This window comes from Canis lupus, chromosome 11, assembly GCF_011100685.1.
Source record: "Canis lupus familiaris isolate Mischka breed German Shepherd chromosome 11, alternate assembly UU_Cfam_GSD_1.0, whole genome shotgun sequence".
NCBI lineage: Eukaryota > Metazoa > Chordata > Mammalia > Carnivora > Canidae > Canis > Canis lupus.
In genome coordinates, this window is record NC_049232.1 from 54725254 (window position 1) to 54738367 (window position 13114).

At 45.2% G+C, this 13114-nt stretch overlaps 1 long non-coding RNA gene across 1 annotated transcript; it reads left to right on the forward strand.

Moving 5' to 3' along the window:
• Positions 1–3534: 3534 nt before the first annotated feature.
• Positions 3535–12892, forward strand: LOC119873950. Its single transcript, XR_005367023.1, has 3 exons — positions 3535–3655; positions 10393–10458; positions 12418–12892. It is a non-coding gene; the product is annotated as an uncharacterized LOC119873950 (long non-coding RNA).
• The last annotated feature ends 222 nt before the right edge of the window (positions 12893–13114 follow it).

A 13114-nucleotide genomic window follows, 5' to 3' on the forward strand; every position in this document is an offset into this window, starting at 1 on the left:
GATGCAGAAATCAATGACCCAGCATTTGAGGGATACTGCATAAGGACCCTGCCAAGGAGTCTGTCCCGAGGCTGAAAATCTCTGTCTTGACACTTTCCCCTGGTTACTGCCAAGGAACTGAGAGAAGCTAAGACTCTCAAGCTGGAAAAGCTCTTACAGAGGGAGAAGCTAAAGCCCAGAGAACTCAAGTGACTTGTTCAAAGTCGCACAGTGTGCCGGGGACCATTAGCACCAGAGAAAAGGTCAGCTGTAATTAAAAAGAACCATTAGGTTCAGAGGACAGAACTGGCATGATTCCTTCTTAGAAGGCAATGGACAATCTATAGGGTGCAGAAGACACAAATAGTACCTGTTGGGGTTTTAAACTTGAACATTTAAATTTCTTTTCTGTTTTTAAAAGATTTTATTTATTTATTTATTCATCGAGAGACACACACAGAGAGGCAGAGATAGAGGGAGAAGCAGGCTCCCCACAGGGAACCTAATGTGGAACTCGATCCCAGGACCCCAGGATCACGACCTGAACCAAAGGCAGACGCTCAACCACTGAGCCACCCAGATGCCCCTTTAAGTTGCTTTTCCAAATGCACTATATATTACAGAGCAACATTTTCAGAATCTCTAGTGATTGGTTCATCAATTAAGAAGGATCCTATTAATACATGGTGACTGTCTCATGAAATATATTAAAAATGGCATCTGTGTGCCTTAAAGCTGAGACGTTTCTGGTGTCTGGAAACACAATAGTCTGAAACAAAATGGTGAGTGAATATTTGCTGAATCACCCATTAACCATCCTTCGAAATAACCATTCTTAGTATTAGGATATAATCTGACAAGCTTTTGTCCCCCCCCCGCCGAAAAAAAAAATATATTTTTTAAACTGGTGTCAGCTGTATTTAGAGGATTGTATTTTGCCTGGATTCTAACTTACCATTTAACAGTCTCCACAGAGATAAATTTAGCTGCATTATATTCCATTAAAAGGTTGTGGCATAATTTATTAACCCATTTCTAGGTCATTTCCAATTTTTCAATATTATAAATAACACAGTGATAAACACCCTCGTGCATAAATCTTGGGCGCCACATCTGACTGCATTTGAGGTCTGTTCCCAGCAGCAGAAGCAATCAGAAGAGCCTCACCCTCCCTGCATTTCTGGCACCAGGCACCCAGATGTTGCAGCTCCAGCAGCACTCAGCCCAGCCCCTCTCTTGGCTCCATGGTCTTAGCATCCTGGAGGATGATCTAACAGGGTGGAAGAGAAAGCCCAAGTCTGTGGGAATTCGCTGATTGTACTGCTGAGCTCTGTGTCATTGGGCAAGTCCCTCTGCCTTTCTGTGCCTTGGTTTCCTCTTTTATAAAAGGAGGAGCATGAGCTAGGTCATTGGGTTTCAATTTTATTTTTACAAACCCTTTTTATTCAAAGGAAAACCTACATAGAAGCCAAAGTTATAGACCAGAGAAGAGAGGAGTTTCCTTGGCTGGGGTCAGAACCCTGCCTGATTGTACTTTTTCACCTGGCAAAATTATCGAGTGCCTACTATGTGGCTAGCTCTGTGCTAGGTGCTGGTTGCAGAGAATGAACAAAAGTATTTGACATTTCCCTACACTCAGATCCCTTAGGCCCCTTGCATGGGGTGGGTATTTAGGATACCATGGGGGACTGCTGACTGAATTGATATTGACACAAGCAAGGACCCACCTTTTTATGACATTCACTAAGTATATACTTAATAGGGTGGTCCCTGCATTAGTTGAATTGCTCCAGACTCTGCTATGTTCCAGGGACAGCCTGCCTGATTCCACCATGTCTAGTGGCTCGTTAGCCCTGAGGTGGCTCCCCAGAGCCCCAGGGTCTGCAGATTCAGCCTGAAACCTGAAGCCTCTGTCCATTCCAGCAATACCACTGTTAATACTGCTCATTCCATTGCTACTACCAGCAACCGTCATTCACTTGTAGAAAGAAGCCTGGCTGTGATTTATGGAATGAAGCTACAGGAAATGGTATTCACAAATGGACTGTGAGTCTTTCAGGCCCTACTGGGGATGTCAAACACACCCTTCTGGCTTCCATAGCTTGGTGATTGGCCAGGAGTGACTCTTGTAGCCCCTCTTTGGTCTCAGTTTCCTTGTCTGAAAGATAGGTCATCCTACCTTTCCAGACAGGAGTTATAAGGATGAATTGAGACAACACGTGGGAAGGTGTTAGTGTTACACCCCTGGTACCCAGTAGGTGCTCAGCAATTAGGAGTCCTCTTCTCCTGTTCCTCCTCCTCTTTCCTTCCCCTTCCCCCCACCCCTGCCCTGGACAAAAGTGCCTCACAGTCCCAGCTTCTTTGAGCCTACTCCAGAGGTTTGAACTGCAGCCCAGGGGCTTAGGCAAGCAGTATGGGTTGGGGGGCAGTCAGCACCCAAGCAGATGGCAAGCCCCTGGGGCTCTGGGAGCAGGATCTGACCCCCAGGCAGGCCCCGGTCTAGGCTGAGTATGGGAGCAACAATACACCATCCCTGTGGGCTAAGGGAGTGGGCATGGGGAATGGGAGCATTGGATTCTTTTGTCTGTTGTTCCAAAATCTCAGCAACTTCTGGGGAGAGCAGGTATTATGTCATTAAGAATTTTACCTTCCAGGGGATCCCTGGGTGGCTCAGCAGTTCAGGGCCTGCCTTTGATCCAGGGCGTGATCCTGGAGTCCCAGGATCGAGTCCCATGTCGGGCTCCCTGCATGGAGCCTGCTTCTCCCTCTGCCTGTGTTTCTGCCTTTCTCTCTCTCTCTGTGTCTATCATGAATAAATAAATAAAATCTTAAAAAAAAAAAAAGAATTTTACCTTCCAAACTGGGGAAAGGGAGGCGTGTGAAGAGAGAATACATGGGCTCCTGTCCTGCTTCTGTCACTGACCACTGTGTGACTGTGGGCAAGCCCCTTTCCCAGTTTGACCTTCAGTTTCTGTCTCTGTAAAATCAGGATTTGGTTCAGAGCATGCTTAGCAGTTATGATCTGCCAATCTATGACCCCCACCTGGCCCCTGGAGGTGCTTTGCCTGTGTCTGAGTTCTGTGTGTTAGTGGGATGGTTATGTGTCTGCAGCTCACCAGGCCCACTGGCCCATGAAATCCTCAAGGGCAGGGACTGTGTCTGACCTATCTTCTCTGTGCCCTCTAGGGCCAGATCTGACACTGCTCAGCTTGTGTCTGGCTGAATGAGGGAATGAAAGGCCTTTTGGGTGGAGGCTGACTGGCCAGTGTAGCCATCTGCCTACCCTCCTCCTCCCTTCCCTAGCAAGGGAGAAGTCTGGGGAGAAGGCTGGCTGTCAGGGGCACAGGCAGGTTTCCTGCAATCTTGTTATTATTTTCGCCAGTGTAATGCAGGGTTTGTCTGGGTGACGGTAGACAATAGTATACAGGGCTTCTTATCAGCTTCTGGATCTGTCTGCTTGGCCAGGCTGGGTTTCCGGAAGTCAGGGGCCCAGTCAGATTCCTCTTTATGTCTACAGGGTCTGGCACAGAGTTGATGCCTAGTGAGTGGGTGGAGGAACCATCTCATTGTTGGACTCCCTCCTCCCCCATTTAAATTTTCATTTGGACAGCCCCTTAGTAGTGGTCACCAAGGGCCAAGCCTATGAGGCCAGGCTGTGTTCTACGGGCGGACAGAGGTAAGCCTGACTTGGTGCTGAACCGCGACTTGCTTCCAGCATACCCTGGGAGAGTCTGACAGTGTATTGCAGGGGTGATGGAGCATAGAGGAGGGAGAGAGTAAGTGGGGACATGAAGCAAGCTTCTTAAACCACAGGCCTTAGAGCCAGACTCTGTGTGTGTGTGTGTGTGTGTGTGTGTGAATCCCAGCTCTGTCCTCTGAGCTCCGCAACATCAAACAAGTCATTTCATCACTTTGTGACTCAGTTTCCTCATCTGTAAAATAAATAATACAGGTAAGAACTCAGAACAGTGTTTGGCAGAGAGTGAGGAGTCAGTATGTATCAGCTGAAGGAAGGAAAATATTGTCACATTTGACCAGCCTCTCCAGGAGTCAGGAGAGGGACCCCCTACCCACTGCCAGGCCTCTATGGTCCCTGGCACCTTTTCAGAATTCTAGAGCTCTGCCACCCAGTTTGAATACTGTTGATCTAGGAGAAGACATGCCCAGAGAGGGCCAAGTACTTGTCTGAGGCCACACAGCTAATGGAAGAGCCAGGGCTGAACCTAAGAGCTCCTGCCTTCCAGCCTAAAACATCTTTCTCCTTACCAGGCCACCTCTTTTATAAAAGCCCCACATCTGTGTCCCACTTGCATTGATCACACGAAGGCCCATGTGAAATGTTATTCAAAATTTGTCTCAAAGTGAGTGTGCAAGCTTGCTTTCACTGACCATGGCACCAACAGGAGTTGCACTGGTCTTTTTGGAATTTAAAAGACTTTCTCTTTGTAAGTGAATAATTTAGTTGGTTTTGCTATTATGCAGGGGGATGCCTGGGTGGCTCAGCTGTTGAGCGTCTCCCTTTGGCTCAGGGCATGATCCTGGGGTCCAGGATCAAGTCCCACAACAGGTTTCTTGCAGGAAGCCTGCTTCTCGCTCTGCCTATGTCTCTGCCTCTCTCATTTTGTGTCTGTCATGAATAAATAAATAAAATCTTAAAAAAATAAAAATAAATGCAGGGAGGTGTGATCAAATGCCTTCCTTTTCTTGCATATGTCATCCAAACCAGATGGAACCTGGATTGTCCTTTTTGAAAATTACCTGCCCTCCTCTACTTCCCTTATAAAAGCCACTATTCCCTTCTCGGCCAGGACCTAAGGCCTTCATGAGTGTCCTTTCACCTGTCCTGTCATCTTTGTCTCTTTCCTGCATGATAGAAATAGCTGCTTCTCTGTGTCTTGGCTTATTATTTTGCTGCCTCCCATTTCTTTCTTTACAGAGCTAAGGTGCATTAAAAAAAATCTCCTCACATCTTTTCCCTACTCCAGACCTTTTCTGGCTTCCCAAAATTTGGGGATAAAGAGCCAAGATCCTTAGCTCATCATTTAAGGTCTTTGTGATCTGACCTCAGTTTACCTATTCAGTTTCACATTCCTCCTTCTTCCAAGACACAAATTATTTATACCTTACAGATAAATCAAGGGGCCACCCAATTATTCAAGTCTCTTAGGTAAAGAAGGTTGCTGCCAATGAAGTCACAGGGTCCTGGCAGTCGGCTTATGTTAGTTTCCTATGGCTGCTCTAACAAATTTATTTATTTGTTTGTTTATTTTTAAATATTTTATTTGTTCAGGAGAGACACAGAGAGAGGCAGAGACATAGGCAGAGGGAGAAGCAGGTTCCCTGCTTGGAGCCTGATGCACGACCCAAGCCGAAGGCAAATGCTCAACCACTGAGCCACCCAGGCGCCCCTACTCTAACAAATTTAGCGTCTTTAGACAACAGAAATTTATTCTCTTAGGGTTCTGGAGGTCAGAAATTCAAACTGAATCTTAGAGGGCTAAGTCACATTCAAGGAGAGGCTCCAGCCCCCTGCCTCTTTCAACTTCTGGTGGCTGTGGGCATCTCTGGGCCTGTGGCTACATCACTTCAACCTCCTCCTCCACAATCACATCGTCTTCCTCTCTTCTGTGTGACGTCTCCCTCTACTTCCCTCTTATAAGGACACTTGTGATCATGTTGAGGCCCCACCCAGGTAATCCAGGATAGCTTCCCTGGCATACCTGCAAAGCCCCATTTGCCCTATAAAGTGACATTCCTTGGTTCAGGGATTAGGACCTGGATATTTTGGGGGTCATTCCTGAGCCAAACACAGGACTCAAAACAAAACAAAACTCCATGATGCATTTCCATAGCCCTCTCACTCATGAGACACACTTCTTCCTGGCACCCTGAAATCATTACTTACCTGCTGTGTGCAGATTTCTATCCTTTTAGTTTGTATTTAAGCAATGGGGAGATACGTCTTATTCTTTTAAAGCAGGTTACATTGGATTTTGGCTAACACTGGATATCTCTGGATATCTAACAGATTATGTTATTGAAAAATTAATTGGTGTCTTGTTTTGTTGACTCCTGTGGGCTTTCCAGAAGGAACAAAAGCATTTTCTTCCCAGGCTTCAGCATAGCCTACAAAGCTCCCTACCCAGGGAGGAAACTGCCTGTGTTTCTAAAGGTTTGAGACTTTCGTTTTGTTTAATTTTTCGTTAGAGAAAGGAAGCAGATTTTCTGTCATCCTCTGGCCAGTAAACTGAGGCCCTCCTTGGGCAGTGATGGTTATCTTGAGTTGCTGGAGGGAGGGCATGAGGCTTTGTGCTCTGGGGTCTGGTAGTTGAAGAAGAGAATGTCCAAACCCAGGGCACACTGTCTATCCTGTTCCCCTTTCCCCATTCCCTACTATGGGAGGGATATTTTGCTATCATGAATTATGCCATTATGAACATTCTCAGGCATGTCTCCCGATGCACATGGGTTTCTCAAAGATGTACCTTAGAGTGGGAGTGCTGGATCACATGGTGTGTGAACAGTCTTATAAATTAAAGCTAAATCAGTGACTGCTCCCACCTGGGATGTGTGTATCCCTTACTTCTCCACCATGTGGTTTCCCTCTACACCCTCTATCTGCAGAGGCTAAGAACGTACCAACTGGCCAAGCAGAATAAGAGTCCTAGGCCCGGCATCACAAAGCAGAACTTAGAGGAGTTGAGTTAGAGATGAGAGGCATAGCAATTAATTTAGAAATAAGTGATCACTGTGTTGACCAAATAAAAAGCAACGGGGCTGTTGTGGGCTGAAGGTCAGCCCTTTAAAACTTCTGCACTGCAGCTTGATTTCCTACTGATCTTGGCATTGGCTTGCTCTTGCCTGAGGAATGGTACATCTTTCCCCAAACGAGGTGCTCTCTGCCTCCAAGCTTTCATTTCTGCTTTCTCTCCATCTCAATTCCCCTTCTTACCTAAAAACCCATTTCAGATACAGCCTCCTTCATGGCATTTTCTCTGATCTCTAGGTGGAGGTAATAAAAATATCCTTCCCTTGGGTTCCATGGCCCTGTATCTGCCCTCTGTCCAGCAACAAGCTGGACATCACAGTTGTGTTGGTCTATGACTCATCTCCTCACTCAGAATTTTTTTTTTTGAAGTTTAGGAAAAGCAACACAGCAGTATGAGAATAGAGAAAATAATCACTTCTATCCCACTGCTGGCAAACTTTTATCATGTTAATGTATTCCTTTCTACCTTTTCTGTCCACAAATTTTGAATTTGTAACACATTTGTAATGCAGTAAATGTTTTATTTTTTAACCCTTATTAGGTCAAAGGCTTTTCTCCAATGTTGTGTCTATAGTCTTCATCACAATTTTTAATAGTTACATGTAGAAACTTAACCTAAATTAGCTTAAGCATAAAAAGGATCTTTGTGGGGAGGATATTGAGGCATCTCACAGAAACCAACAATAGGTATGTGGCTAGGCTTTGGGGACCTCTGGAACAGGGATGCAAATGCTATGAGGTGTACCTTGTGTCTGTGTTAACTTCATTCTTTCCTTCTTCCCTCAGCTGACCAATCTCCTGTGTTTTTCCTGTCCATGTGGCAGAAAACACCTACTTACTGAGCCCAACCTTTACCTGTGTCAGTCCGGGCACCCACCAGAGACTGGTCCCCCTTTTTCAGGGAGAAGATTCCTCTTATGTTTGTAGGGACAAGGTCCTATTCTACTAACGTGAGTTATCATTAAATAGTCAGGTGGCTGGTATAGAAAAGGGGTCCAGGGAAGAGAATCCCATGGTGAGATTTTATGTTGCTTCCAAATAACTGCTACTGTAGTAATGTCATATATTAGTATATAAACTTTTCCTTATTTTGAATTATTTTCTTTGGTCCAATTGTTAGAAATGGGATGCCTGGATCTTAAAGTTCATATATTTTTATATTCAATATCATTATCAAATTTATTTCAAAGAGTTATTCAATTTTACCCCCATCTAATAGCAGTGTGCAAGAGTCATTTCATTGTACCATTGAGAGCACTGGGCATTATGATTTGAAATAGAAATTTTACTATTTTAATAATCATAAAAAGATATCTCATTGTACTTTTTGTTAGTATTTTTCTGGTTACTACCCTTACGGCTGACAATTTTCCCATATATTTGTTTTATTAGAAGGTATGACCGGGATCCCTGGGTGGTGCAGCGGTTTGGCGCCTGCCTTTGACCCGGGGCGCGATCCTGGAGAACCGGAATCGAATCCCACGTCGGGCTCCCGGTGCATGGAGCCTACTTCTCCCTCTGCCTGTGTCTCTGCCTCTCTCTCTCTCTCTCTCTCTCTCTCTCTCTGTGTGACTATCATAAATAAGTAAATAATAAAAAATGTTTAAAAAAAAAAAAAAGGAAGGTATTCCCTTTTGGGAGTCGTCTTTTCCTGGTTTTGCCCATTTATCTAGTGGAGTGTTAATTCCTGTTCAGATATAATTACCTCTCCCTTTCATGTGTGCATTTCACTTTCTCTAACTTTCTTTTGGGGCATGAATCGTGGTCTAGCTTGTATTATAGTTATTTGTGTCCCTGTCTGATGTTTTTTATTAGATTGTAAGTTCCTGATGGAAAGAGCCAGGCCTGGACACCAGCCTAGCATGAAACCTTGTCCTAGTAAAACCCTCAGTAATGGTTATTGGATAAAATAAGCATATGGTTCCATTCTACATTATGCAGAAGTAATTGTGTAGCCCAAGTAGTGCCGTGTACAGGCTACAAGGACGTGAGAAGCACAGACTTCATTCAGACTGAAGATCCATTATATGCTCTGGTCTAGAAGTGCCCTGGTGCAAGCCTTCCCAGAGCTACAGGACAGTAGAGGAGAGAGAATTAAACAATGATAGCATAGCCTATGATAAATCCTGCCTATCCCAAAGAGTTCCATGAACTCTAATGGGGCAGGAGCATAAATCCAAAATTATCCACATCAGGTATCAGCATACTTTCTGTAAAAAGGCTAGATAATAACTATTATAAGCCTTATCTGCCACATACAGTCCGTGTCATATAGCTTTCTTTGTAATTTTCTATTCTTCTTATACCCCTTTAATAATGTAAAAACAATTCTTAGCTCATTGGCTATGCAGAAATGGCTGTGAGGTGTGCAAGCTGTAGTTTGTCAATCCTAGACTAGATTCTAGAGTCACAGAACATGTTAGCTGGAAGGGTCAATAGCCTCATTATTATACAGATGGGGGAACTGAGTCCCGGATGGCAGAGTTATGTGTTGGGTCCACTTGCTGATACCTGTGCTGAGCTGGGCAGCTGAGGGCTTTGCCTGGGCTTTGGCATGGTCCCTTCTGCCTGTCTTCTGGGATAATCTTCTCTGTTCCTCTTGTTTGTGCTATTGCTAGTGCTAGTTTTCCTCATCTTGGGAATTCTTTGACCCTATGTCCTCTTGAATAGGCGTTAGTGGTGATGGAAAAGATGGAGCAGCAGCATTATTAATTAATGCTTGTGTATCCCAAGAATTTTGTTGAGTGTAAAAGTGTTTTACTTATTACAATTGATTTTTACAGCAAAGGTGACATTCTTTATTCAACTGAATCATGTATGGGGCAGAAAATACTAAATATAATTGATTCCTCTCTCTTGAGATAACCCCCCTGACAAGTACACACTCAGCAGGACCTGAAGCTGCTTGTTCTGTCTCTAGAGGCTTCCTCTAGCTCAGTGCCTCACGCAGTCTCAGAGCTGGAGGGGCTGTGGAGTCTCCCTTGCCCTCCCTTCACTATGCAAAGAGGTAGGCCAGAGAAGGTGTCCTACTGAAGCTGTCCCTGATGGCGTGTTACCCCAGGGTCACAGGGTCCTTGCAGATGCCTGGGCATTCAAGGCATCCAGCTCCAACCTGGTCAGGCAACATCTGTTCAGCTGTGGGTCTCCCTGGGCCACCATCTCTGCTTTTGTCAGGCTGTTTCCAGCAAGAAAAGCTCCCCCTACAAAAAGTGTCTTTATTACTCTCTCTAGAAATGTTTTGATACCCAAACTTGGAATGGGCAAAATTTACAAGCAACAAGGAATGATGTGACCTTGTAATCAGATTGTTAGTTAGGGGGCTGAGTTTCTGGCTTTCATACTGCTTCTGCCCACGATGTGATTTGGGGTGTCTCAACCTCTCTCTAGGCCTCAGTTTCCCCTTTAGTACTAATAGAGGACTGATATGCATGTTCCTTGGTGTGTTTTGTTTCTGACAGCCTGAGTACCTCCAGGGAGCTCCTGGGACATAGATTGCCCCTACCCAATGCTGCCATCTTCCTGCTTAGATGGTCCTTTTAGTCTTCTGACCTCTTTTTTTTTTGCATTTCTGCCCCACTCATGCTAAATGAATGATCAAAGCACTTTTCCTTACAGGCCTTTGTGCTTACTCTCCCTCTTTCTAGAATGCCCCCTCCTCCCCTCTTCATGGGGCTAACTCTGCCAGACTTGCTTGGATATCCACTGCTCTGGTAAGTGCTCCTCCAATGAGTTCTCTCTGCTCTTCCCACACTGGGTTGCAGTGGTGGGTCCAAGGGGGATGTGGTAGCCTCAGCTCTGATTCTTCTCCGTACCACCATGCCTGTCATGGGTCTGAATACCAGTCAGAGAGATTGAGACCTGGCAGGAGACAGAGTAGGCATGGAGAGAAAAGAAGATATTTATGGAATGACTGAGCCATCTTTGCTTTCTAGATAAAGGAGGTTCTGGGGCTCTGACTGCTTCTGCTGTCTGCCCGTCTCATCTCCTGGCTCCATTTCCCTGAGCTCCCGGGGACCTAGGAATGTTGATTCATTTGAAGGGCCTGCATGGGGGAATTAGGGCAGTGGGGCAAGCTCACAGGCTGGACAGCAGTACCCCTTGGTCCCTGTGTGGGACCAGTGTGTCACTAGATACTCATGGTCACTTGTAGCCACTATGTTGTACTGTTCCAGGAAGGACCAGCAGTGGGATCAGGATTTGGGGAGGGAGGTCTTCTTTGGGTGGGGCAAAGGGTCAAAGGAGCCCTGGCCCTAGATTAGGGTTCAAGTTCAGCTCTGCCTCTGATTTTCTGGGTAGCCTGGAGCAAATCCCTATTTTCCTCTGGGCCTCAGTCTTCTGTACATTAAGGAGGTCAGAAGGGATGATCTTTAAAGCACCTTTCATATCAAAAAGGACATGAGGTCCTATGACTCACATACTGGGAGATGGGATAGAGACAGAAGCCATCCCATGGCAAGATGATAAACATTGCAGTGATTCATTCATCCTGAGGCTGTTCTGGAAATGGGTTGCTATAGATAGGGGCAGAGCTCAGCACAATTCCAGCAATCTGGACAGAAGGATCTGGAGATAGCCACATACCAGCCAGGGTAGCAACACATGGCACACTATTCACACTTTGGAAATGGGCCTGTGAATAGCAGCACCATCACTGTCTCCCCAGGCCTGGGTGTGTGTGTGAATGCATGTGCCTATGTACAGGCAAGCGAGTGGACAGGTGTGCCTGGGAACATGTGCCTGCATATGAATGTATGCCACTGATGCATGTGAAAATATGTGTAGTATGTAAATGAATGAATGAGAAAGTATATTCATGTGTATTAAGGACAAAGCATTTTATATAGCTTCACTGTTCCGGGCAAACCAAGATCGGTGTTTCTTTGTTTATTTCCACATACCTGTGGGCAGACACATTCCTTGGTACGTGTGTGCACACACACATACACACACAGAGCTTCCAGGAATCAGCTTCAAGAAACATTCCTGCCTAGGGATGCCTGGTTAGCTCAGTGGTTGAGCATCCACCTTTGGCTCAGGGCGTGATTCCGGGTCTAGAGATAGCGTCCTGCATTGGGCTTCCTGTGGGGAGCCTGCTTCTCCCTCTGCCTATGTCTCTGCCTCTCTCTCTATGTCTCTTACGAATAAATAAATAAAATCTTAAAAAAAAAAAAAGAAACATTCCTGCCTAACGTACTCCCACCCCATGCTTGTGATCAACCCCATTCTTTTATTTTTTTAAAAGATTTTTATTTATTGAGAGAGAGAGAGAGGGAGAGAGAGAGAGAAGGAGAGAGAGAATGAGTGGGGGAAAGGGCAGAGGGAGAAGCAGATCCCTGCAGAGCAGGGAGCCCCGACGTGGGACTCTATCCTAAGACCCTGGGATCATGACCTGAGCCAAGGGCAGACAGTTAACTGACTGAGCCACCCAAGTGCCCTAATCAATCCCATCCTTAAACCCCTTTCTTTGAACAGTGCTTCTCAGATTTTAACGTGCACATGAGCCATGTTAGAGATCTTGCTAAAATTCAGGTTCTGATTTAGCAGGTCTGGGGGAGGAATTGAGGGCAACTCTGACAGGAATTCAGGTGTCTGAACTGGGCCACAGAGGGCAGTGGGGTCATCTGATTTGGACTCTCGGGTTTCATGGCTTATTTTTTGCCTTTTTCTAGAGCCGTGGACCTCAACTTCATTCAGAAATGGAGTGTCTGGACATCATTGTTCCTTTTGTAGTTCACTGGGAAATCTCAACATGCAAATGGGAGGGATCCCTGGGTGGCGCAGCGGTTTGGCGCCTGCCTTTGGCCCAGAGCGCGATCCTGGAGACCCGGGATCGAATCCCACGTCAGGCTCCCGGTGCATGGAGCCTGCTTCTCCCTCTGCCTATGTCTCTGCCTCTCTCTCTCTCTGTGACTATCATAAATAAATAAAAATTAAAAAAAAACAAACATGCAAATGGGAACCAGAAAAACAGTTTACTTGAGGGAAACATGGCTCTTTTCTGTATGCAAAATATAGTAAAAACCATATGCTCATGGAAAAGTTGTTGAACTTGCAATTTTATTCTTTTTCTTATTAATATTTATTTCACCATTTGCCATTTGTTCACTTATTTTGTGAAAATCTCCACTCAAAAGTAGATAAGCAATTGCAAGCACTAGAGTTTTAAGGAAAATATCAAATAAAAAATTTAAATTCAGAAAATTCTCTCCGTGAATTTAATGTTATTATCATTATTTGGAAATTGAGAAATGACTGGCACCATTGAGTGGGATGACCCTATCCAATTCCTGAAACACCGGAACTGGAGAACTTTTCAATTTCCTCATTCTCTCTGATTCTAGAAACATGTATAACCTGAATTTCCTG